Below are 24,097 nucleotides of genomic sequence, written 5' to 3'. Positions count from 1 at the left end.
AGTCAGGTGGCAACGGTCCCAGACAATATTAGTTCTCTCGCAATGCACAGATGCCATCTTTGCACGAGTCGATAAGAGCAAGATTGATTCACATTCGCGGCCCCGGCATCCATCGTCTAAATTCATATGAATCATGTGGAGATTCTCCGGTGTCATGTACCATTAGCACTTTGAGACGGCTTTTTTCGGTAGCCTGGCCTGTGATGAAAAATTACGCCCTTTTCCAAACATACTCCCAAATCTCCGAACAACTATGGCTACTCCCTACTCAGGTCTCCAACGCAGGAGACATTTTCTACAGAAGGAAGGAAGCACACACTCCATGCACCAATAGGGTTGCCAAACTTCCAGGCCTGACCCAGAGCGCTTGAATTTACGGATGAGCAAATATATATATATACATGAAAGAATGATTCCACACAGCTTGCAAGATTTTGCTCAGTGGGAGCTAGCTGCAAATTACAGCATAGACTCTGAAGGTCTGCCCTTCTCTACTACCCTCTTCCAATTAATTTCCATCACCACTGGGGGTCCTCATGACATCACCAGGGGCTGCCCCCCTAGGTCTCAGGTTTGGTACCTGAAATATGAGAATCTGGGCAGTGGCAGACTTGGGGCTCTGAAATTCCAGCAACGTGCAATGCCCAACCTGCAACGCCTCCCATCTTTTGGTCCTTCGCTCTGGCGCAACCAGCGTAGGGAAGCAAAATCTGGGTGTTTGGGATCGGGAACAAAAGCCAGGTGATGTCCTGAATAAATCGGGAGATTTGAGGGGTCTGGGAGGCCACCACAGCACTCTCTTGACTTGGCACCCAGTGAAGGCAAACCAGTCACACTCCCCAAAATCCACATCTTGAAAGACCTACAATGGCGCCCAGTACGTTTCCGAGCACAATTCAAAGTGTTGCTGCTGACCTTTAAAGCCCTAAATGGCCTCAAAGGCCCAAAATACCTGAAGGAGCGTCTCCACCCCCATCGTTCAGCCCGGACACTGAGGTCCAGCTCTGAGGGCCTTCTGGCAGTTCCCTCATTGCAAGAAGTGAGGTTGCAGGGAACCAGGCAGAGGGCCTTCTCGGTAGTGGCGCCCGCCCTGTGGAACGCCCTCCCATCAAATGTCAAGGAAATAAGCAGCTATCTTATTTTTAAAAGACATCTGAAGGCAGCCCTGTTTAGGGAAGTTTTTAATGTTTGATGCTGTATTGTTTTGAACACTTGATTGGGAGCCGCCCAGAGTGGCTGGGGAAGAGCAGAAGAGGAGGAGTTTGGATTTGATATCCTGCTTTATCACTACCCGAAGGAGTCTCAAAGCGGCTAACATTCTCCTTTCCCTTCCTCCCCCACAGCAAACACTCTGTGAGGTGGGTGAGGCTGAGAGACTTCAGAGAAGTGTGACTCGCCCAAGGTCACCCAGCAGCTGCATGTGGAGGAGCAGGGAAGCGAACCCGGTTCACCAGATTACGAGTCCACCGCTCTTAACCACTACACCACACTGACTCTCAGTGGGGAGACTCAGCCAGATGCGCAAGGTATAAATAATAAATTATTATTTTAATAATAATAATAATAATAATAATAATAATAATAATAATAATAAATAAAAAAAATTAGACCGAGGGGATGGTGGCACTCCAAACTCCCGGTTTAGACTGAGGAGGAGAACATGAAAGAGACAACAGTGGAAGCTGCTGCAAGTATCTATCTTGCTTTTGTTACCTGCAACGAGGACGATAGGCCAAGGTTTTCGCAGAAAGGAGGGGAAGGCTTGAATCTGCCTGTGGGCAGGTGATGCCCAACAGTGAGTGGCACCCTCATCTCTCCCCCCGCCACAGCGGGGGCTGAGTCACCAGCTCTCTTCGTGAAGAGGCCTCCCCCTTCCTGCCTTGGCCTCCCTCCTTCGCCGTCGCCACTGGCGATGCAACGCACCACAAGGATGCAAAAGAAAGAAAGAGGGCAGGGAGCCACGTGAGGAGAGCATCTGGAACAAAAGGCACAGGCATTCGCATGCCAAGGCCGCCGTCAATCGCACAACCGCACCGAGACCCTGGGCTAGGAGGTCCCGGCAGGTGAACCGGGCTCTGCACAAGCCCCAGAAAATCTGGATCCAACGATGCAATGAAGCTGAAGGTGTGGGAATGTTCAGGGATGCAGGAGAGGATATACTGTCTGATTATAGCCTTTCCAACTTGTGTAAACAAGTTCACAATTTAGCAGAGTAACATTCCCCTTTTTAAACTCACAGCGGATGCGTTTGCTCAGGCTCGCTAAAGCCTCTATAATAACTGTTCTGGTATTTCCCCCTTATTCCCTCATAAAAGATAAGACAAGACACAGTCTTCTATAAAAGTATAAAAAGAGTTTACTCACTCACATTCTGTTCACAATCAGATCCCAGAAGGCAGACTTAGCTTAGAAAAGTAACATACACCGGGAAACTATCTCATAAGGAGACAGTCCCTTTGTCCTCTCTGGCTGGAGGCCAAGAGAGCATCTTTGGCTAAGCAGATGTTGCTTCTTCAATGCATGTAGTAAAAAAGAGAGAGATGGCTGCCCTGCCCTGTGCTGTTGTCGTTACCTGCACAGGTGAGGCCACGCCCACCTCTAGTCCCATGCCGAGGAAGTCTGTCCCAGCCCAGAAGGAAACAGGAAGTTGACCTGCTGGCTGGACAAACATTCCTCCCCATGTGCAAACATGTTCACTCTAGGAAGGTTGTACTTGACTGCTCTTGTGTTTCACATCCCACAGAAGGGAGGAAGGAATTCTTTACGCAGCATGTAATTAAACTGAGGAACTCCCTCCCACAGGAGACAGGGGTGGCCAAAAGCTTGGACCTCTTAAAAAGGGGATTTGACACATTTATGGAGAGCTATCAAAGGTTATGCTCTGCTCTCACTGATGTTTCTGCATCCTGCTTGCTGGTTTCCCCAAAGGCATCTAGTTGGCCACTGTGAAAACAGGATGCTGGACTAAACAGGCCCCCTTTGGCCTGATCCAGCGGACACTTTTTATGCAGGTTAAATGAACTTACACCCTCCTGCCTATTTTTGCGCAATTTATTCGTCTCAAGGTGGGCAAGCCGCTAGCTGCTGGAATTCCTGTTAGTCCCCATGGCCAGCTTTTTGAGACCGCTCCCAAGCTTATTTTGGCAATCATCACCTTGCCAACAAAGGTCCGTATAGTTAAAGCTCTGGTTTTCCCAGTTTTGATGTATGGAAGCAAGAGCTGGACCATCAAGAAGGCTGATCGCCGAAGAATGGATGCTTTTGAATTCTGGTGCTGGAGGAGACTCTTGAGAGTCCCATGGACTGCAAGAAGATCCAACCTCTCCATTCTGAAGGAAATCAGCCCTGAGTGCTCACTGGAAGGACAGATCCTGAAGCTGAGGCTCCAAGACTTTGGCCACCTCATGAGAAGAGAAGACTCCCTGGAAAAGACCCTGATGTTGGGAAAGATGGAGGGCACAAGGAGAAGGGGACAACGGAGGACGAGATGGTGGGACTGTGTTCTCAAAGCTACGAACATGAGTTTGACCAAACTGCGGGAGGCAGTGGAAGACAGGAGGGCCTGGCGTGCTCTGGTCCAGGGGGTCACGAAGAGTCGAACTAAACAACAAGAACTGTTAGCCAAGGGAAGCCAAATCTCATCACTTGACTTGCCTCAGGCTCCAGACAAGCAAAGGAAGTTCTATTGTACTTTTGGGTGGTGGGTACTTAACACATATTACGCTAATCTTGTACCAAGGACTTGTCTGGACATGTTTGCCAAGGTTAAACTAGTGTAACCCCTGTCTACCCCTCCCCTTTTGTGACATGTCAGTGATGCAGCAATGATGCTGTACGAACTGTATTCTGGGATATGGTGGGGAAGTTTTAAAAGTCCTTGTCACCCCATCCTCGGGGTTCAAAAATCCTCTTTGAGCCTGTTGCGCAATAAACTTTGGTCTACAGCTATTTGCTCCGGTTGGTGGCTGGACTCCTTCCTTTATTCCGCAGGGACCCGCGGGCTCTGCCCAACCAGCTGGGGGACTGAGCAGCCTCACACCTAGATTTTTCCGTAACAGGTGGGAGCCAAACTTGTTGAGCTTCTTGGGGGTGCCCAGTGATCTACCGGTGATCTACCACAGACGTCCAGTGATATACCGGTAGATCACGATCTACCTGTTGGACATGCCTGATCTAGTCCAACCCCTTCAATAGCAGAAATATGCAGCTGTTCTTTATGGGAATCGAACCTGTGACCTTGGCGTTAGCAGCACGCTCTAACCAACTGAGCTATCCAGCTGGATCTTTTTAAAACAAAGTAGAACAAGAGATGTGGGACGCAGGTGGCGCTGTGGGTAAAAGCCTCAGCGCCTAGGGCTTGCCGATCGAAAGGTCGGCGGTTCGAATCCCTGCGGCGGGGTGCGCTCCCGTCGTTCGGTCCCAGCGCCTGCCAACCTAGCAGTTCGAAAGCACCCCCGGGTGCAAGTAGATAAATAGGGACCACTTACCAGCGGGAAGGTAAACGGCGTTTCCGTGTGCGGCTCTGGCTCGCCAGAGCAGCGATGTCACGCTGGCCACGTGACCCGGAAGTGTCTCCGGACAGCGCTGGCCCCCGGCCTCTTGAGTGAGATGGGCGCACAACCCTAGAGTCTGGCAAGACTGGCCCGTATGGGCAGGGGTACCTTTACCTTAGAACAAGAGATTCTCAAGTTTCTGAATTCCCCAACCGACAGCGCAAGGGCACATGCGGAGAACCTCACCAGAAAATAACTGCAATATCTGGGAGCAAGGCACAGGATTTATAGATCATATTGTGAGAGCGCTGGCAGGCGTAAGCTCAGCAAACCCTCCTGAGTGCTTGGGGGAGGCTGCGCGTTGAAATCCTTGCAGATATCAATGACACAAGCATCTGCTTTTGGCGCCACTGCTATCTGACGTGACATATTTAATGAGGACTAGCTCCCCTGAGGGGCTGAGGAAACACTGGAGATGGCCTGCGGAGATGGGGGGAATGTCACCCGGAGGCTGCTGGGACCCTGCACCCACAAGGCCAATCACGCAGCCAAAAGTGGCCTCCATCTGGGCTTTTTAGCCCCAGAACCTGTTTCAGCCAGAGGGCTGAACCCCAGAATGGATGAAGCCGCCGGAGCAATAAAGGCTGTCAGCCGATTAAATAATTTCCAGCAGATTCATGTCGAGATTCTTCCACGCAATCGCCCAATATTTCATATTTTGGCGCATTACCAAAGCTCAATCTAGCTAATGTGAAGTGTTGACTGAAAAAGCAATATCCTTCCGAAACAAAAAACCTACTTTGTTTTTAAATAGCCTCTTTCGTTATTCCATTGGGGGCTTCTAGATGAAGCAGGGGAAGGGGGAAAAAGAGAGCAGCATTTCGATTTCCCCCAGAAAGGGGCAAATCTAGATTTAAAAAGGATGAATTCAGGCTGGAATTTTGACGTCAAGGACATCAGGAACTTGCACACACGAGATATATTTAAGGAGGGATGCAAGCCTATCCTGAGGGGCCCAGGACCGCTGAAAGATTCAGGACGGAGAAAATAAAGCCCTTTTTTATGCAGCTTGCACACCAACTTTCACAGCCGTAGAAAAGGATTAGACAAATTCATGGAGGGCTATCAATGGCTAGTAGCCAGGATCCACAGTTGAAGGCAGCAATGCTTCTGAAAGCCAGCTGCTGAAATACACAGGAGGGGACAGGGCTCTGTGTTCGAATCCTGCTTTCAGACTTTGGGGCATCTGGATGGTCACTGTAAGAACAGGTTGCTGGACTATGATTCCTGCATCGACTATGCAGATTTCTGCAGCACTAGAATTCCCGCATTTTAGGCGGGTTGGACTAGATGGCCTTCGGGGGTCCCTTCCAACTCCTTGGCCTGATCCAGCAACCCCACACAAAACACCCCCTCGAAAGCCACCGCTCCCCGCACACCGCATTAGAGTAATGGAGGAAAAATTAGGAGGGAATTAAAGCCCCACAAATTAACATCTGTCTTCGCTGGAAATGACAGCCTATCGATTAGAGGCTGCTCCCCAACATGTTATGTCGATAAGCAGCGTTCTCACATGCTCAAGCCACTTCGCAAAGACATTATATCAGCAAGCTTAACAACAACCCTGCAGAGTAGGTCAGCCTCGAGGTCCACTTTGGGCAGGCGGGAAAGCAAAGAAAATTTTTAAAAATGGATTGCTTGCCTAAAGCTGCCGAAAGATATAATAGCTGGCGAGGCATGAAAACCCAGGGTCTCTGCCCTGGCTTTGTAGTATGTGGGAGCCTCTGAGCATGTGCAAAGAGCTTTTGCAAAATGACCATAACCTCCACACACAAACACACTTCCAACTCTACAAATCTATGGTTCTGTGATCCTGTGGTTCCTTCTCGCCTGAAATGAAACGATAATTATGAGAGTCGGAATAAGCCTTGGGTTAGGCTCCTGGCTGAAGGCTGAGTTTCTGGAGGTGGTTGGAGGATGGATGGCGGCTAACGGATCGAGGTTGGATCCTGACAAGAGAGAAGTACTGTTTTTGGGGGACGGGGCGGGCAGGTGTGGAGGACTCCCTGGTCCTGAATGGGGCAACTGTGCCCCTGAAGGACCAGGTGCGCAGCCTGGGAGTCATTCTGGACTCACAGCTGTCCATGGAGGTGCAGGTCAATTCTGTGTCCAGGGCGGCTGTCTGCCAGCTCCATCTGGTACGCAGGATGAGACCCTACCTGCCTGCGGACAGTCTTGCCAGAGTGGTGCATGCTCTGGTTATCTCTCGCTTGGACTACTGCAATGCTCTCTATGTGGGGCTACCTTTGAAGGTGACCCGGAAACTGCAATTAATCCAGAATGCGGCAGCTAGACTGGTGACTGGGAGCGGCCGCCGGGACCACATAACACCTGTCTTGAAAGACCTACATTAGCTCCCAGTACGTTTCCGAGCACAATTCAAAGTGTTGGTGCTGACCTTTAAAGCCCTAAACAGCCCCGGTCCTGTATACCTGAAGGAGCGTCTCCACCCCCATCATTCTGCCCAGACACTGAGGTCCAGATCCGAGGGCCTTGTGGTGGTTCCCTCACTGCGAGAAGCCAAGTTACAGGGAACCAGGCAGAGGGCCTTCTCGGTAGTGGCGCCTTCCCTGTGGAACACCCTCCCACCAGATGTCAAAGAGAAGAACAACTACCAGACTTTTAGAAGACATCTGAAGGCAGCTCTGTTTAGGGAAGCTTTTAATGTTTGATGTATTACGGTATTTTAATATTTTATTGGAAGTCGCCCAGAGTGGCTGGGGAAGCCCAGCCAGATGGGTGGAGTATAAATAAATTATTATTATTATTATTATTATTATTATTATTATTATTATTATTATTATTCCCCACACACACCAGGGAGAGAAAGACAATTGAGATGGAGCACCTCTGAGCTGTCCCTGTCTCATCTTGAGTCTGCTCTTTGCAGTTGAACTCCTTGCTGCAATCTGCAAAGCTGACTCTGTTAAAATAAGGGGCACTAAGAGTGCAGAGGTCAAAGCCACAATCTCATCGGGTCCAGACATGCAGCGGTTAATAGATCTTCCCATCTGAGTGTCTAAGGCAGAGAGAGATATTTCCAGAAGGGAAAATTACTTTGGTGCTGCTCTTCCGCATAGTTTGTTACAATTAAGAGCAACGAGGTAGGGAATTAAATCTGGGGGTGGATGGCAAGCTACCTCCAGCCATCACCAGCTAATTAATAAATGAAGAGCATAATTAGGAGCTATTTTGCTTTCGCTGACGGCCTGGGAATCAAAAAGTTCAATAGAAGTTCAAGCAAAGAGGCAGATTTCTCCCTTTGTTAAGTCGATTTGCTCCAGCCTGCACACGCAAACGTTTTCTAAAATGATGGAATTCAAGACCACTGGGGAAAAGGATAATTATGGTCACATAAAAAAAAAAGTTGAGATTTCAACTCTGGGAAAACCGCCAAGCAGTCTGGAGGAAGAATATCAGGAGATCTTAAACCAGGGTTCAAGTATACCTTCTTGGTACTGGCCAATATCCAAAAAAGGACGTCTGTGAGTGGCTGTGTGAATGACCTTTATTGTAGAAAGACGGTCCCTCAGTGTGTCTTTCTATCTCTAACAAACACCAGTGCCGGATTTACATATAAGCTAAACAAGCTATAGCTTGGGCCCCCGCTTTCTTGGGGGGCCCCAAAAAAATTAAAAGGAAAAAACTGGATGCACATTTCCAAAATATAAGATAAAATAAAACCTACATACAGCAACCGTGCTTTGTGTTGTGTAGGCTCCTATTTTGTGATGCGCAAATGGCTTTATTGGGTCCATCAATTACCATATAACATATGTTCAACACAAAAAACAGCGACAATTTGTTGTTGACAAAGGACAGCTGGACATATAAAGGGCCCCATTACCTTCAGTAGCTTAGGGCCTCGTCAAACCTAAATCCGGCCCTGACACATATACACACATACCCATCAAAATCCAGTATGAAATTTTGCAGAGGCTAAGGAGTTAAGGGGACGTGGGTGGCGCTGTGGGTTAAACCACGGAGCCTAGGACTTGCTGATCAGAAGGTCGGTGAATCGAATCCCCGCGACGGGGTGAGCTCCCGTTGCTCGGTCCCTGCTCCTGCCAACCTAGCAGTTCGAAAGCATCGCAAAGTGCAAGTAGATAAATAGGTACCGCTCCGGCGGGAAGGTAAACGGCGTTTCCGTGTGCTGCTCTGGTTCGCCAGAAGCGGCTCAGTCATGCTGGCCACATGACCCAGAAGCTGTACGCCGGCTCCCTCGGCCAGTAAAGCAAGATGAGCGCCCCAACCCCAGAGTCGGTCTCGACTGGACCTAATGGTCAGGGGTCCCTTTACCTTTACTAAGGAGTTAAGAGAGAATGTTTTCATCACAGTTCATGAGGACTAGGAACTTCAGTGGAAGGAAAAGGCAGAGAGGTTGGATTTTGCCTTGAGCTCTCTGTCCCAGCAGCCCCCGAACCTGAGACAAAGGGGTTGAGGTTCCACACTATGGGGGCACACTGGCTTGTATTTTCATGCAGTAACACAAACTTTTCCCACCTTCTCCTGTGTCCCAAGATGCATCACCTGGAGGAGCTAGATTTCTGGGGGCAGGGAGCTCCTTTTCACAGAACAAAAACCCAGGGAGGACATGAGTTCACCGTCAGCAACACTGCATTGCAGGGGGGTTGGACTAGATCGCCTTTGGGGTGCCTTCTAGCCTTACAGTTCCAATACTCTGTTATCCTAACACAGAACCGTGGCCAGTTCTGCTTGCTGCTAGCCTGTTTTTGCAAGGCGCAGCAATTTTGCAAACCCATTTGCCGCATCCGTGCATGCAAACCATTATTAGGAGTCGTGTCTAGAGTGGACTTTGGGGGGAGGGTTTGGAAGTGCAGTCACTCCCCTCCCCATGGCAAAAAGGGGTCGTGTGGGGCAACAGTCACACAGTGCTCTGGGAGGAGCGGCCGCACCCTGGCTCTTTCGCAAGCGAGGAACAAGTTCCAGATGGTGCAAGGCAGCTGCGAGGGATGGAAGAGACAGCCCTGAGATAGAAGAGAACCACAAAATTGTAGGGTTCGAAGGGAACCCCAAATGCCATCCAGACCAACCCCCTGCAATGCAGAGATCACAGCAAAAGACTACATGACAGATGACTATCCAAGCCCCAACTGCAGCAGCCATTACTATTCTTACTATTGGGACGCGGGTGGCGCTGTGGGTTAAACCACAGAGCCTAGGACTTGCCTATCAGAAGGTCGGCAGTTCGAATCCTGAGCTCCCGTTGCTCGGTCCCTGCTCCTGCCAACCTAGCAACTCGAAAGCATGTCAAAGTGCAAGTAGATAAATAGGTCCCACTCCGGCGGGAAGGTATATGGCATTTCCGTGTGCTGCTCTGGTTCGCCAGAAGCGGCTTAGTCATGCTGGCCACATGACCCGGAAGCTGTACGCCGGCTCCCTCGGCCAGTAAAGTGAGATGAGCACCGCAACCCCAGAGTCGGCCACGACTGGACCTAATGGTCAGGGGTCCCTTTACCTTACAGGGACTCACCTGAGGTTGTTAGCACCCAGACATATAGGGAGAGGTAATATTTCAGGTATTCTGGGCCCAATTCATATAGAGGGCTTTATAGGTCATAACCAGCACTTTGAATTGTACCCGGAAACAGACCAGTACCCAGTGAAGTTCTTTTATAGAATCATAGGAAGGGATCCCAAAAGCCTCAGTCTGCTCTTTTCCAGGCTAAACATACCCATCTCCTTCAACCGCTCCTCATAAGGCTTGGTTTCTGGACCCTTGATCATCTTAGTTTCTCTCCTCTGCACACGTTCTAGCTTATCAACATCCTTATATTGTGGTGCCCAGAATCAGACACAGAACTCCAAGTATGGTCTGACCAAGGCAGAATAGAGTGGGACTATTACGCTGTGGGTTAAACCACAGAGCCAACGGCTTGCCGATCAGAAGGTCAGCAGTTCGAATCCCTGCGACGGGGTGAGCTCCCATTCCTCAGTCCCAGCTCCTGCCAACCTAGCAGTTCGAAAGCACATCAATGGTCAGGGGTCCCTTTACCTTTACCTATACTGGGAGCACGTCAAAGTGCAAGTAGATAAATAGGTACCGCTCTGGCGGGAAGGTAAACGGCGTTTCCGTGCGCAGCTCTGGTTCGCCAGAAGCGGCTTAGTCATGCTGGCCACATGACCCGGAAGCTGTACGCCGGCTCCCTCGGCCAGTAAAGTGAGATGAGCGCTGCAACCCCAGAGTCGGCCACGACTGGACCTAATGGTCAGGGGTCCCTTTACCTTTTATTACTTCCCTTGACCTGGACACTAGACTTCGCTTGATGTAGCCTAAAATAGCATTAGATATTTTTATTTTTATTTTTGCTGCAGCTGCATCACACTCTTGACACATGTTAAGCTTGTGGTCTCCTCAGACCCCTAGATCCTTTTCACATGTACTACTGGGAAACCAGGTGTCCCCCATCTTATACTGGTGCAGCTGGTTCTTCCTGCTTAAGTTCAGAACCTGACATTTGTCCCTACTGAAATTCATTCTATCAGTTTGGGCCCAGTTCTTCAATCTGTAAAGGTCATTTTGAATAGTGATTCTGTCTTCTGCGGCATTAGCTACCCCTCCCAGTTCATTGTCACCTGCAGATTTGATGAGCATCCCCTCAATTCTTTCATCCAAGTCATTTATAAAGACGTTGAACAACAACAGGCCCAGGACAGAACCCTGCAGCACCCCACTGGTCACTTTCTCCAGGAAAACAAGGAAGCATTAATGAGTATCCTTTGGGTTTGGCCAGTCAACCAGCTACAAAACCACTTAACAGTTACCTCATTCAACCCACATTTTACCAGCTTCCTTGTGAGAAAATCATGGGGCACTTTGTCAAAAGCCTTACAGAAATCAAGATACACTATGTCCACAGCATTTCCCTGATCCACCAAGCTTGTAACTATCAAAATAAAAGAAATGAGATTCGTCTGGCATGACTTGTTTTCGATAAAGACCCATGCTGGGTCTTAATAATCACAGCTCCTTTCCGAAATGTTCAAAGACTCACTGTTTAATTATCCATTCTAGGAACTTTTATGGTGCTGGAGGAGATTCTTGAGAGTCCCATGGACTGCAAGAAGATCAAACCTCTCCATTCTGAAGGAAATCAGCCCTGAGTGCTCCCTGGAAGGACAGATCCTGAAGCTGAGGCTCCAAGACTTTGGCCACCTCATGAGAAGAGAAGACTCCCTGGAAAAGACCCTGATGTTGGGAAAGATGGAGGGCACAAGGAGAAGGGGACGACAGAGGATGAGATGTTGGGACAGTGTTCTTGAAGCTACCAGTATGAGTTTGACCAAACTGCGGGAGGCAGTGGAAGACAGGAGGGCCTGGCGTGCTCTGGTCCATGGGGTCACGAAGAGTCGGACACGACTAAACGACTAAACAACAACAACAAAAAGGACCTTTTCTGGTATTGACACCAAGCTGACAAGTCAGTAGCTCCCTGAGTCTCCTTTTTTCCCCCTTTTGAAGATGGAGGCAACATTTACCTGCCTCCAGTCTGCAGGGACCTCGTGTATTCCCCAAGAATTCTCAAATATTATACACAGAGGCTCCGAGATTATATCCGCAAGCTTCTTTATTACCCATGGGTGCAGCTCATCAGACCCTGGTGATTTGAATTCACTTAAAGTAGCTTGGTAGTAACCAATAGCATGGAGAAAGTCTTTCTTAAGACAGGAACGCGTAGCTACCCAAGGAAGCTGAATGCTGGAAGATTTGAGCCCGATAAAGGGAAATCCTCCACACAGCTGAACACAGCTGAACCTTTAAAAGGGAATAAGACAAATTCAGGGAGGAGGAGAGGACTATTGATGGCTACCAACCATGATGACTATACCCTGCCTCTACTGTCAAAGGCAGAAATACTTCTTAAGATCAGCAGCTGGAAACAGCTGGGGGGAGAGGAGAGAATGCAATGCTGGACTAGGTGGCCTTCTTCCCTGATCCAGCAAGCTCTTCTTATGTCTTTATTCAACATGCCCCCTGTTGTTGTCGTTTAGTCGTGTCCGCCTCTTTGTGACCCCCTGGACCAGAGCACTCCAGGCACTCCTGTCTTCCCCTGCCTCCCGCAGTTTGGTCAAACTCATGTTTGTAGCTTCGGGAACACTGTCCCACCATCTCGTCCTCTGTCGTCCCCTTCTCCTTGTGCCCTCCATCTTTCCCAACATCAGGGTCTTTTCCAGGGAGTCTTCTCTTCTCATGAGGTGGCCAAAGTCTTGGAGCCTCAGCTTCAGGATCTGTCCTTCCTGTGAGCACTCAGGGCTGATTTCCTTCAGAATGGAGAGGTTTGATCTTCTTGCAGTCCATGGGACTCTCAAGAGTCTCCTCCAGCACCAGAATTCAAAAGCATCCATTCTTCGGCGATCAGCCTTCTTGGGGGTTTAGCTCTCACTTCCATACATCACTACTGGGAAAACCATAGCTTGAACTATATGGAGAAGAGAAAAGAAGACTCCCTGGGAAAGACCCTGATGTTGGGAAAGATGGAGGGCACAAGGAGAAGGGGACGACAGAGGATGAGATGCTGTCTAGGTTTGTCATCACTTTTCTCCCAAGGAGCAGGCATCTTTTAATTTCATGACTGCTGTCACCGTCTGCAGTGATCATGGAGCCCAAGAAAGTGAAATCTCTCACTGCCTCCATTTCTTCATGTAACCGATCCCATTCGGAGGTCTGCCTGCCGCTTTCTGGAGGAGCTGGAGCTCCTGAACACTTTTCAAAGACAGCCCACCTCCGAGCGTGTTGTAGTAGCCCAACCGGGAGGTAACTAAGGCATGCGTCACCATGGCCAGATCCAACATCTGCTCGGGTGGGCGGGCAGGCAGGGGGCAAGCCCTATGAACGTGGCGCTTTGGCGCATCTGGGACCAAACGCCAACCCACGTCGAGGGCACCCCATTGAGCCAGGCCAAGGCTGGGGCTCATCGTGGAGGGAGAGAGCTGAGTCAACTGGCATTAAGGCCCACTGGTCTCCTCCTCCTCCTCCCCTGGTAGCAAATTGCTTTTGCCAGGATCCCAGCGCTTCGTTTGGGAGGCTGGAAGCCTGCCCTTTCCCCCACCCGCACCCCCACCTGCTGTCATTAATTTCAGAGCCAACAGCAATCATTATGAGCAATGCCTCCAGCTACAGACGGCCTGTTCTGATGACTCGAGCCTTGCGGGCAAAAGCGAGATGAGGGGAGGCTGAAGGGGGGTGGAATGACACACAATTAGGTTCAGAATTAGGGCACACCGCTCCTTCCTTTTTTTTTTTTTTTTTTTTTTTTTTTTGCACTTTAGGCCTCCTCCTCCTCCTATTTGGGAGCTGTGAGGGATTAAAGGCCACCTGACCAATCATAGAATTGTAGACGTGGAAATGTTGCAGGAATTTATGTCTAGGTTGGGGGGGGTTTGCCCCTCCAGCAGATATCATGCACATGCAGCCCACTACCAAAACCAGCACAATCACTTTTGTGATTTGTCCCCGCAAAACACTTCATCACAGTTTCTTCCTATCTATTCAAAGGGCCTTTGCTGCACAATACCAAATGTAACAATTCACTGATAAATGTATCTCTGTACTGGCTCATTGGGAAAACGTCAGATATTCATACAGACAGGTGAGCTCAGCTACTCAGCAGCCCCTCTGCCTGAGGGATAATCCCTGGCATCCTGATACCTGAGTGCCAGACAGGTAGCCATTCCAGAAATACCAAACCGAGATGAAGACCAAAGGGTGGGATTAACTTGGCTAGGAAACAGGGAAATGTAAATATCTCTTTTGTTACATTTGATGGGTGTTTGGTGGAGGGCAAGGGGAACCATGGGGCAGGGTCCAGAGTGCTCAGATTCCTGCCACCAGACCTCCCCTTTCATGATGTATGGGGGGGTGTAACATGGGGATGCTCTGGTCCATGGGGTCACGAAGAGTCGGACACGACTAAACAACAACAACAACAACAACATGGAGATTGTTATGTACTGAAGTTCTCACCCTGGGCCAGCAGGGGGATACTGTAGATAGTTATGCAAATGAAGGATTGGAAGTGACGTTCAGTGATTGGATTGATACTGTAGATAGTTATGCAAATGAAGTGACGTTCAGTGATCTGATAGTTTTAGAATGTTGTTACGGTAACAAGGTACTGGAGCTCTATATAAGCAGGCTGGCTGAACCCTTCAGCTCAGTTCAGTTCTGGCCTCAGAATAAAGAAGAGCTGTTTGAAGAATCGCTGTGTCGTCTGATATGTTTGCCCACAACTTAACAGGGATTAGCAGCTAATAAAAGTTTGGGTTCTCTTTTGTTCGGGGCTTCCATCTTGTTCCACCTTGTGGCAGGTGGGAGTCCTGTCGTGACAGCCTTCAATCAAGACCAAGCCTACTGGCTGCTATTTTGCTCTGGTATTCCTGGCTGGAGTCCTTGTGTTTTTGTTTTGTTTTTTGTCTAAGGGAGCCCTCAGATTTCTTCGTTAACAGAAAAAACACCCAAAGGTCATCTAGCCCAACCCCCTGCAATGCAGGGGGCGTTTGGATGGGGCATTTGGAGCAGCGGCTCCTCCGGATGACCTGTTTATTGAGCATTCGGCCTGATTTCCTTGCACCATGTCCAGCCTTCATGACTCATTTGTTCTAATTTAATCATATAATTGAAGAGGTGGAAGGGTCTCCCGGGGGTCATCTAGTCCAACCCCCTGGAATGCAGGAATCACAGTGACTGCATCCCTGGCAAGCGGCTATCTAGCCTCCAATGAAAAAGATTACACCAACTTCCTAAGGGATCTGTTTCCCTCTCAAACGGCTCTTGCTGTTTAGTCGGGATAATCATCATCATCATCATCATCATCATCCCATCTGGCTGGATTTCCCCAGCCACTCTGGGCAGCTCCCAACAGATTAAAAACAGAATAAAACATCAAACATTAAAAGCTTCCCTAAACAGGGCTGCCTTCAGATGTCTTCTAAAAGGCAGATAGTTGTTTGTTTCCTTGACATCTGGTGGGAGGGAGTTCCACAGGGCAGAGGGGTTACCAAATGCATGACTGAGTTGAAGGTTGGCGCTCCGAGGTCGAATCTAGGTGGCACCCTCCAGCTGCTGCTGAACTACAATTCCCATCAGCCCCAGCGTGCACGGCCAGTCGCCATGGGAGTTGTAGTCCGTACACCCAGAGCACCCGTACACCTGTAGCAACACCCAGAGGGCCAAAAGTTCACTGCGCCCTATCTAATCCAACCTCCCTCTCTCCCCCAAACTATTTGGGGGCTTCAGAGAGTAGATGCGAATTTAATTGGTTATTACTGACAATTGTCAGTTTATCTACCCAGGGCAGCTGTTGAGAACGTAGATTTGAAGCGAATCACTTTGCCTGCCTCCTTTAAAATTTTATGCGCCAGATGTCAAGGCCTGTTGGTGAATATTTAGTTTGCCACTTTTGATGTGCGGTTGGCTGATAACTTCAGAAGCGCTGACCTTAACGTGCCCTTCATTTATTTTTATTTTATTTGTACAGGTTTGCTGTGTTGCATTAAGGAACTGATGAAGACCTCATGAGAAAGGGAGCTGGTTTGGCTCACGCTGAAACACCTTGCGTAAAATGTGGCCTGTCCCAGATCTGTTAACAGGGTGCTTGAATAAATATATGATATTTCTTCTGCTGCAATAAAGAGTTCTGTATTCTCTCTGCATTTTTGGTCTTTCGTTGATGAGGTAACTCGAGCAAGTAAGCCAAGCTGCAAGACGGGGGGGGGGGATAAAGCACGGGTCTCTCTTTGGGTCTGTTGTGCAAAATGAGGCACAGACATTGTTCAGAGCTCCGCTGAGGAAAACAACTTGCGGGTAACTGAATCCATAATGCATACGCTACACTCGGATTTCTGCTCAGAGAAAGTCCAAATTCGCTCCGCTCCAACTAATTTATGCAGAACAGCATTAATTTACATGACGTATTAATATTGCAAGGCTTTGGGCTTGTTTGTTTGTTTGTTGCAGAATTTATTTAGCTCACATTAGCAAGTGAAACAAGGGCATGGGACAAGGGGGGGGGGAGGCAGGAGAAGCAAACACCCCCCCCCAAAAAAGAGGGTTCAAAACATCCCACCCCTTTACCACTTGAATGTTTCTGCCTGCCTCTTGCAGAATGACTATTTCTGGTGCAGAGTCAAAATGGGGGCTGGGGGGGGGGACACAAACACTTTGGGGGAAAGTTCACATGTTCTGCGAAAAAAGTTCCAAGTCCGTCCTCAGTGCAGACCCCTAAACGTCTTTCTGCCTTTCTTGAGGACTAGAGACTTGAGAAAGGAAAGGAAAGAGAAACAAATGGATATTCCCTATCCACTCCATGGGTAGCCAGCCCTTTGGATATTCTGGACTACAATTCCCATCAGCCTGTGGCTAATTGTCAGGGTGATGGGAGCCCCCCACAACATCTGGAGAGGATCGCTACTGGATACCCCAGATTCCCAACTCGTGGTGTGCTGCAGATGTTTGGGTTGTGTCCCTATACAAGTGCTTCTCATACTTGGGTCTCTGGCTTTTTTTGGACTACAACTCCCATCATCACTAGCTAGCAAGAGCAGTGGTCATGGATGATGGGAATTGTAGTCCCCAGACAGCTGGAGAAAGCAAGTTTGGGAAACGCTTCCCTATACCCTCTTGTCCCTGTCAGAGGAAAGAACCAGGCAGCCTCTTCCCTTAATCCATCATTTGCCAACCTGGCGCCCTCCAGTTGTGGTGTGCTACAACTCCCAGCAGTTTATAGGAGTTGTTGCCCAGAACATCTGGATGGCACCAGATTAGCAAAGTCTGTCTTAAACTAGCTGCTCAACAGCGTACATTCCCGAAATACTTACAGCCCAAGATTCTTGCCCTCTGCTTGCAGGAAATTTCGGGTGGGGGTTGGGAATTGCAGGCCCCTTCGCCCTGGCTTTTGACACTTGGGGCGTATATTTTTAGGACCTGCCTGGTTTTTGTGATTGCAAGTTTATTATTATTTATTTGTTGGTTGCATTTATATCCTTTTTCTCCCGTGAGTTCAAGGTGATGTAATATATGGTTCTCCTCTTTATTTAACAACCCTGTGCAGGAGGGGTCAGCTGAGAGGCAGTGATTGCACACACACACACACAGTCACAGCCACTCATGTCTTGTGGGAGATATGAACCCTGGTCTCTCAGCTCCTATTCCAACACGCCAACCACTACACCCCACTGTTTTAAACTGTTTTAAATATTGTGTTTTATCGTTGCAACCCATCCTGAGACTTTAGGAAGAAGGGTGGGATAATAATAATAATAATAATAATAATAATAATAATAATACAAAAGTCACCAGGTCCCAAATGGCTGAAATTTAAAAAATAAATAAATCAGTGTTTGTGGGAGAAATAGAGTTGGAGATGGAAACCTGGGCTCAGGAACGGGGGGGGGGGGGACCCTTTCAGTCACTTGCCACACCTTATATCACACAGATATAGAGACAGCACGCTCCTGAAATCTCGTAAATTTCCTTAATCTCGCTTCATTGGCTCAGCTCTCCTAGCAACTCCGGCAAGAGTGGGCAGCGAATTTCGGGGTGCCAGGAAGGGCAAGGCGCAAAAACGCACACATACACACACGTCACTCCCACACTGCAAGGGTTTTGGGGGTTCACCCCACGCAGTGGGGGGGGGGGCAGTACAATTTCAAAGTCCGGAGGAAGCGATGTATTTCCTTCTAGCTTGTTTTAGAAGGGGGCAAAGCAACTTCTCTCTGTGAGCGCCCGCTGGGCGAGGCAGCCACAAGAAGGGGAGATCATATTATTATGAATCACTGTGCGCTCCCATCTCCTCGCTCAAAGGGCTTTGAAGGAATGATCTCACAACAAAACCCAAGAGTTCAATAATTAAAAAACCCCATTTTACGGCGGGGGAGGGGGTGATCTCTAAAGCATCTTAATCACTCCTCTTTGTTAAGAAGACAGTCGCTGTAAAGCACTTGGGCATGCAAATTACATCCCATAGTAATCGATAGCAATATCATCCTCGGGAGCCAAGGGTTTGATGGCCATTTGGAGAGTTCTTATTTGTGTCTAATTTTCTTTTATTTTAATCTCCACTGATCCATCTCCTTAGTGTGTGAGACACACACCCATAGTGAAAGAGTAGATTAGAATAATTCTGTTTTTAATGAACAGGGCAGGAAGGGGGGGGTGGACTGCGAAAAGAAAATCAAGGCGACAGGAAGGGATGAGGTGGTATAGGACTTCCCCATCACTTCCCATGACCCTTGCAAGGATTACTGAGCAGTGATGGGGAAAGGCACTCTGCACATGGCTCTATTTCTTCTTCCTCACCTTCCAGATTTTTTTTTTAATGGCCAAAGTCGGGCGAGGCCTCAGTGGGCACAGGAATTCAGTGGCAAAGCAAATGCACTCTGCACATGCTCAGAAAAACCACCTTTATCTGGTTAAAATCCTGATTCTTCCTCCAACTCCTCAAAAAATAAAAACCAAATCTATCACAAATCCACCACCCCCCCTCCAAAAAAAGTGTTTCTAGCCGATGGATGCAACTGAGAGCTCTTTAGCAACATTGATTTCTATTTGTGCAAGATTTTGTAAGACCCATAAGGCAGAGCATGCTACAAATATATATTTATTTTTATTTTTATTTTTTTACAACCTTGTCTCCAGAGCCAATACCCCCACCCAGCTCCCTCGGGATCTCAGACAGGTCGCCTTGCGCCCCAAATCTCCGGAAGAGTCTCTGGGTGCCAAGAAGCCCCGACAGCCCAGCGACGTACCTACCTTGTTCTGCAGCTCCAGGGACCCATAGGCGTTGGGGTTCACTCCCCACGGCGGCCGGCTCCTAGGGCAGCTGCTCCACCATCCATCCCAGTTCCTCCAAGTCCCTAGAACTGGGAGCCCGGCTCCCATCGGGGAAACCGGTGTGCCCGTTCGGAGGAGAGCGCTGCACCGCCAGGGACGCCAGGCAGCGTGCCCATTGGCACCCCGGTTGGCCAAAATCCCCTGCGATGAAATAAGATCTGTAGAGCTACAGAGCGGGGAGAGGGGAGCTCGAAGCCCACCGCCCCAGCCTCGCTGCCTTCTGCCAGGCTCCCGGTGCAAAAGATGGGCTGAAGGTCCCCAGGCAGCGGTCTTCTCGCCACCGCTGCGCCAGGAGAGGTGCCCGCCGCTTCACATCCTGAAACGATGCTGTCCGGAACAAAGAGGAAAGGATCTTCCTGGGTTCACCTTTCGGAAGCGATCCTCAAGCCCTGGGAGCCATCCGACGGAGGGGATCCTTCTGCTTTCCTTCAGCTGGTCTCCAATGAGGAAGATGGAGATGGGGGAAGGGATCTCTTTCTCTCTCTCTTTCTCTCGATCTCTCTCTCTCCACCAGGGCGTGGAGCTTGCAAAACTGCCCAGAGGTTTCTCTTCGCAAAGGCAGCGGCCATCCAGCGGACCCCAGAAAACACCTTTTTTTCTCGTTAGCTTAGCAGCCCCGGATAGCAGAGAAGATATACGCGCACGTTTAATGGATAATAAAATCAACCAGCGGCGACCACCATCTCTCCCGTCTGCAATCCCTCAGCGGCGGCGGCGGACAAAGAGTTAATGTTGCACGGGGTGCGCGTCCCCCGGGGGGCTCTCCTGTCCTCTGCCCCCCCCTCCCCACAGCGCCGCTCCTCTATCGCCCTTGCAGATCTCTCTAGAAGCCAAAGAGGGCGGCTTGGGCGCTGCCGGGCAAAAGGACTGCTCCGCTGGGGGATGGGCGGCCCACGCCCACCGTGGGCATCGCAGCTTGGAGCGGGGTGGGGGGATACAGCGGCGAGCCCCTCTCCGCCGGGCGCTGCATGTGAAGAAAGCCCCCCGAGGAGGGAAGAGGGGAAAAAGCCCGGCGGTTCTAGGGCTCGAGGTCGGCGGGGCAAGAGCGGAGCATCCGCAGAGAATGGAGGATGCAGGTTGCCAGGCGATGGGTACCAGATGCGGGGGATGGAGAGAGGGATGCAGGGAGCGCGCCGGCAGGATGGCCCCGCCGAGGGCAGATGGAGAGTGCCGGAGCCGGCAGCCTGCAAGACCCGGCGCGGGCTCCCTGGCCCAGGATGCCCGGCGCCAGCAGCCGCGCCTTCAGGGAGCGCCTCCTTCTGGCTTGCGCCGGCGAACAAGCAGGGCGGCTTCTGGGCTCCGGACCAGGCACCGGGCGCCCCGCCCCGCCGGCTCTTAAAGGCGCAGCAGAAGCCCCACCCAGGTTAGGGGGCTTGGTGCCCCTGATGGTGGCTGGCTCGCTGGCACGCTCACACGCACCCATCACTGGCACCCAGGGCAGGCGGGTTGCTGCGTTCCTTCTCCCTAAGGTCCCATACCCCTTCATGGATCACTGCCTTGCCGTGGCGAAGGGGCTTGAATAACTCAGAGACGCTATGAGCTCTGCCGTGCAGGGCCACCCAAGACGGACAGGTCATAGTGGAGAGTTTTGACCAAACGTGATCCACCTGGAGCAGGAACCGGCAAGCCACTGCAGTATCCCTGCCAAGAGACATCACCTTGCCAACAAAGGTCCGTATAGTTCAAGCTATGGTTTTCCCAGTACAGTGGTACCTCGGATTAAGTACTTAATTCATTCCGGAGGTCTGTTCTTAACCTGAAACTGTTCTTAACCTGAAGCATCACTTTAGCTTATGGGGCCTCGTGCTGCCGCCGCGCCACCAGAGCCCGATTTCTGTTCTTATCCTGAAGCAAAGTTCTTAACCTGAAACACTATTTCTGGGTTAGCGGAGTCTGTAACCTGAAGCGTATGTAACCTGAAGCATATGTAACCCGGGGTACCATTGTAGTGATGTCTGGAAGTGAGAGCTGGACCGTAAAGAAGGCTGATCGCCGAAGAATGGATGCTTTTGAATTCTGGTGCTGGAGGAGACTCTTGAGAGTCCCATGGACTGCAAGAAGATCAAACCTCTCCATTCTGAAGGAAATCAGCCCTGAGTGCTCCCTGGAAGGACAGATCCTGAAGCTGAGGCTCCAAGACTTTGGCCACCTCATGAGAAGAGAAGACTCCCTGGAAAAGACCCTGATGTTGGGAAAGATGGAGGGCACAAGAAGAAGGGGATGACAGAGGACGAGATGGTGGGACAGTGTTCTCGAAGCTACCAGCATGAGTTTGATCAAACTGCGGGAGGCAGTGGAAGACAGGAGGGCCTGGCGTGCTCTGGTCCAGGGGGTCACGAAGTTGGACACGACTAAACAACAACAACAAAGGTCCCAGAGCGGGTTATTCAAACACAACGTTAGAATAATAGAACAGGAGGGACCTTTAGGGTCATCTAATCCAACCCCCTGCAATGCAAGAATCTCAACACATGGTCTCCCATCCAGACCGGACCCTGCTTAGCTTTGCAAATGTGCTAGCATTAGGATCAATAGGAACAATTTAACTTACATAAGAACATGATATAAGTAGATAGATCAGCGTCCTGGTCTCACTGCAGCCAACCATACAGAGATACCTTTGAGCAGAACATGAGCACAAGAACCTGCAGCCATTGAAATATCTCACCTTTTCCTCCAAAGAGCTCAAGGGAGCAGGCATGGGTCTCCTCATTTAAGAGGCACAAATACAAGATGGGTGACACCTGGCTTGAGAGCAGTACATGTGAAAAGGATCTAGGAGTCTTGGTTGACCACAAACTTGACATGAGCCAACAGTGTGACGCGGCAGCTAAAAAAGCCAATGCAATTCTGGGCCTCATCAATAGGAGTATAGCATCTAGATCAAGGGAAGTAATAGTGCCACTGTATTCTGCTCTGGTCAGACCTCACCTGGAGTACTGTGTCCAGTTCTGGGCACCACAGTTCAAGAAGGACACTGACAAACTGGGACGTGTCCAGAGGAGGGCAACCAAAATGGTCAAAGGCCTGGAAACGATGCCTTATGAGGAACGGCTAAGGGAGCTGGGCATGTTTAGCCTGGAGAAGAGGAGGTTAAAGGGTGATATGATAGCCATGTTCAAATATATAAAAGGATGTCATATAGAGGAGGGAGAAAGGTTGTTTTCTGCCGCTCCAGAGAAGCGGACACGGAGCAATGGATCCAAACTACAAGAAAGAAGATTCCACCTAAACATTAGGAAGAACTTCCTGACAGTAAGAGCTGTTCGACAGTGGAATTTGCTGCCAAGGAGTGTGGTGGAGTCTCCTTCTTTGGAGGTCTTTAAGCAGAGGCTTGACAACCATATGTCAGGAGTGCTCTGATGGTGTTTCCTGCTTGGCAGGGGGTTGGACTCGATGGCCCTTGTGGTCTCTTCCAACTCTATAATTCTATGATTCTATGATTAATCCCCACAACGACCCTCTTCTAACCCTCAAGGTCACCTCCGGAGAGTTTCATGGTTGAGTGGCGGGATTCGAACTCTGGCCTCTCCCAGGCCCTAGTCCAACACTTGAACCACTACACTGCCTCTTTCTATGCAAAAGTTCACCCAGGCTAGGCTTGCCATTCCTGACATGTCTTGGTTTTTGGGTGTGAAAATGGCATCAGGAAAGGGTTCTGCCAAATTGGCAAAATGTCAGGGGAAACCCAGATGTCTGTCAACGCAATGGAAAAAGCAGCGGAAACAGCTTCAAACAGGGGTCAGAAAACTTTTTCAGCAGGGGGCGGGTCCACTGTCCCTCAGACCTTGTGGGGGGCCGGACTATTTTGGGATGGGGGAGAACGAATTTCTATGCCCCACAAATAACCCAGAGATGCATTTTAAATAAAAGGGCACATTCTACTCATGTAAAAACACCCTGAATCCCGGACATTCCACGGACTGGATTTAGAAGGCTATTGGGCTGGATCTGGCCCCCCGGGCCTTAGTTTGCCTACCCACAGCTTAAAATCACAATTTTCGGTGGAGGTCTCCCCCCAAAAGCTCAAAATGTTGGTGGTTTCCTAAAATAAAAGAAGAAAAAGCTCAACAGTTTTCCAACTCTGCAATTCTATGATTCTAACTTTCAGCCCTGAGATCTGAGGCGTCCTCTCCCTGCCCTCTACTCTAGGGCAAGAGATTTATAAGCAGCGTATTTTCCCCAGCATCTCCTTCCAGGAGTGCAGGATGAGGCCTCTCCTGCCCGCCCTCCTGCTTTTCTTCCCAATGTGAAGTAACTCAGCCATGGCAGTAACCCAGTTTTGGGGTTGGTTTTGGGGAGTCAGCACTTCAAGCCAGGATTAAGCCTGGCCGCCTGGCTCAGCAAATATATTAATAGATCCTCTCCCTTCCTCCCCCCCCAGCACCTCCTGGCTGAAACCTGTATGTGGCACAGAAATGGGAAAGAGGGTGGTGATTCTGTGTAGCTCAGAAGCTTGCTAGCATAAACACAGTGGGTCCTATCGGAAGCATCCCATTTTATTTGGGCATTGAAACCTGCAGCGTCCTAAAGGCGTCATCACGTGGGGATGAAGAAATTGCAAAACGTTGAGTGCTCTCATAAGCACGGCTAAGGGGGGGGTCTGTCTTCTGCCTCCCCCTGTGCGGGAATATTCATCAGAATCAGGGATCGGCTTAGCTTAGCTCAGCAGGGAAGCAGGCTTCGCTTGCAG

The 24,097-nt window shown here is 49.8% G+C and overlaps 1 protein-coding gene across 1 annotated transcript in view; it reads right to left on the bottom strand.

The window, feature by feature from the left end:
* Positions 1-20,680, bottom strand: part of LOC114603117 (leucine-rich repeat and fibronectin type III domain-containing protein 1-like protein) — a 65,446-nt gene extending 44,766 nt beyond the window's left edge. Inside the window, exon 1 of the mRNA XM_077932401.1 lies at positions 19,324-20,680. The gene's annotated coding sequence lies outside the window, so the exon portion shown is untranslated. The remainder of the gene's footprint in view (positions 1-19,323) is intronic.
* Positions 20,681-24,097: the final 3,417 nt, after the last annotated feature.

This window comes from Podarcis muralis, chromosome 7 (assembly GCF_964188315.1).
Source record: "Podarcis muralis chromosome 7, rPodMur119.hap1.1, whole genome shotgun sequence".
Taxonomy (NCBI): domain Eukaryota; kingdom Metazoa; phylum Chordata; class Lepidosauria; order Squamata; family Lacertidae; genus Podarcis; species Podarcis muralis.
Note: the sequence above shows the minus strand (reverse complement) of the source record. Positions and strands in the feature narration are given on the sequence as shown.